Source organism: Maylandia zebra, linkage group LG14, assembly GCF_041146795.1.
Source record: "Maylandia zebra isolate NMK-2024a linkage group LG14, Mzebra_GT3a, whole genome shotgun sequence".
In the NCBI taxonomy this organism is placed as follows: Eukaryota; Metazoa; Chordata; class Actinopteri; order Cichliformes; family Cichlidae; genus Maylandia; species Maylandia zebra.
In genome coordinates, this window is record NC_135180.1 from 40,564,235 (window position 1) to 40,567,029 (window position 2,795).

The 2,795-nt window shown below is 35.3% G+C and overlaps 1 long non-coding RNA gene across 1 annotated transcript; it reads left to right on the plus strand.

Moving 5' to 3' along the window:
• Positions 1-204: 204 nt before the first annotated feature.
• Positions 205-2,498, plus strand: LOC143412518 (uncharacterized). Its single transcript, XR_013093052.1, has 3 exons — positions 205-438; positions 1,174-1,234; positions 1,720-2,498. It is a non-coding gene; the product is annotated as an uncharacterized LOC143412518 (long non-coding RNA).
• The last annotated feature ends 297 nt before the right edge of the window (positions 2,499-2,795 follow it).

The following is a 2,795-nucleotide window of genomic DNA, read 5'->3' on the forward strand; positions in this document are numbered from 1 at the left end:
GGCCTGTCAACGGGCTTCGTAAAGGTTCTTTTAAGGTCACCAGAAAGCTACATAAAGACTGCACCTGCACCTGCACCAAAGTTCTTTTTTTTTTCTCTCTATCTCCGAACATTGTTGCATTTTAAAACCTTCTTCAGTGAGCTATAAATAGGTCACAAGTGAAACACTAAAGTGGCTAACCTTTCTGTGGAATTAAATAGATTTCTAAAAATGTGCCCATAGTGTCAGTACAGGATTGTGAACATCGCAACGCAAAGTTTTTGATTTCTCTCAAAACATATATTTCTTTTCATGTTGAACAGATAATATCTTTAATTTGAGTCAAAGTGATTTGCACTTGAACACGCCCACCAGAAATAGACCGGGACCCATTTTTATTCTGCATGGCTGCTGGAAACATCATGTCACATCTTTGATTAATTTCATCTGAAAATAAACGTAAGTAAAGCCAAGTGTGTTACAAAAGCTTTTATAATTTGTATTGCCAAAATCGCAGAAAATAACCCCATTTAAGCTGGGTCGACAGCCACCCCTAATTTTTGCATGATTGTAGCTGCTAGCTATAAGCTAGCTAGCTATCCTGCGCAACGTTAGAACTGGTTACCAGAAACCGACCATCACAGTCGGGAATACAAGTTAGTATACTGGTAAAAAACGGCTTTTTGCCTAACTAGCTAGCGTTACCACGATGCATCGGTGGTGGATAAAGCTAGCTAGCATAAGTTCATAGTTCATAACATTCATAGTATAACTCCGTGCTCCGCTTCGTTTGAATTTTTCTGGTGAGCTCGCGGTTTCTAGACACAAGCTTGTGTTTGTGCGCGCACGTTTGTCTCTCTTCATATAAATATCTGTGTGTTATGTGTGTGTACACCGAGGGCAAAAGATAATTATTAATGTGCATGATTTAGAGACAGAAATAACAAGCCAGCATATAAGATCAATGACATAAGACTAATTCCTTCAATTGACTTTCAGGCGCAGCTCGGAAAAATGTGCATTTTCTGAAGAAATTTTAATTTTAACAGCAAAAAATTGACCCTATGCCAAACTTAGTCGCTAATGGCTGGTCTGTAGACTGTTTGGTATGTCATGTTACGTATTTCTTGGTTTTTCTATGTAATGTGTTTTATAGAGAAGTAACATTATTCTTTTTTTTCTGTATGCTTTCAGAACCACAGATCGCTCCATCCATTCCATGGCTGAAGCATACATTTTCATTTAATCTGAACAGGTATCATTTTGCATTTACACTGCACATCCTTTTTAAACATTTCATAATAATCTAGACTCTCCCTCATTATCCTCTCATTCACCTTGCTGATGTGTTGAGGACTTGATAAAAGAATACATGGTATGTCCATATCTGTTCTGTCTCTACATGAGATGCAGTCTCTTGATGTAAATTTGACAACTCTGCTATTAAATGCAGTGATTAATGTAGGACAGCAACGATTAATCAACTCATCAAGTTAATATCTTAGGGTTCTGTATTGTTTTCTTTTTTTTTCTTGGGCTTTGTGGAACATTTATGAAAATGTTCCACCATTGATTTAATTTAATGATTATGCAATTCACAATCTGATTAGTCAAATAATTGTTCTAATAGTCTGTGACCAAACAACTATCAAAATAGTAGTTTATTATGGTCAAAGATTTATCAGGTGTGCCAGACTTCAATTCTTCACTTGTACATTTTGTTCCATATTTTACCTCAAGATATCCCAGAAAGATGAAGCTGAGGAAGAGCTGCAGAGTACCACCATGGCACTCTTCGTCTTCAGGGACAACTCAAGCCTCCTACATCAGCCTCGAGACATCGGGATAATCATTGATGGTGTGGAAGTCCTGAATGAGTTGCCTTCTGTGGCAGCTGGAGTGGCAATGGTCTTTGGACTCTGTTATGCTCTTAATATGGAATATCCACGAGGATTCAGGTTCACCTTTGAGGCTCTTCAAAAGATTATGATGGAGCTTGACTTTAACAAGATGACCTCTAAGATTCGCAAACTTAATTGTGAACTTAACACTGCACAGTAGTGTGTTTGCATGCATGTGTGCATGTGTATGTGCACATGCATGTGCATGTGTGCTTGGTTATTTTGCTTGGTTGGCCTGCAGTGGTATTCTACATTCAAAATTTATAAGAACACCCATTTGAAAGGGAGATTTAAGTTGATTTCATTGATACATGTGTAGATTTTTTTTTTTTTTTTTACATTGTACAGGCACAGTGCACATATAAACATTTTTGAGTACTTGCAAATTGGTTTAAAAATAGTTTTTATAATGGTTTTATGCCAGTTTTAGACAGGTTGCAGGTTTTATACTGGTTTTCAAAAGATTGCAGGTTTTATACTGGTTTTCAAAAGATTGCAGGTTTTATAAAACAAACATTTCTCTAATCATTTCTGCCGTAGCACTAAATCTGTATATTACTAATCCTCTCTATTGATTATAGTTAAAATGGTTTGGAACAATAAATAATTTTGAAATAATTGGTTGGCCAACTGTCTTGTTTTTTATAGGAAATGCAGAGCATTTTTGAACTGAAATGAAATGTAAAAAATATAGTTTGAATATATGTAAATCAATTACCTGGCTTCAACACAAACATATTAGTTCATGTTAATTTGGTTCGATGTGAATACATTAGGTTGGTTAAATTTCAATATATTAGCTTGGTTCAATAATTAAAATATGGTTCTATGTAAAAAAATCAATTTGGATCAATGCAAAATTTAAAGTTTCAGTCAAGTCTAGTAATATTGTTTATATCAACATAAAAGTATCAG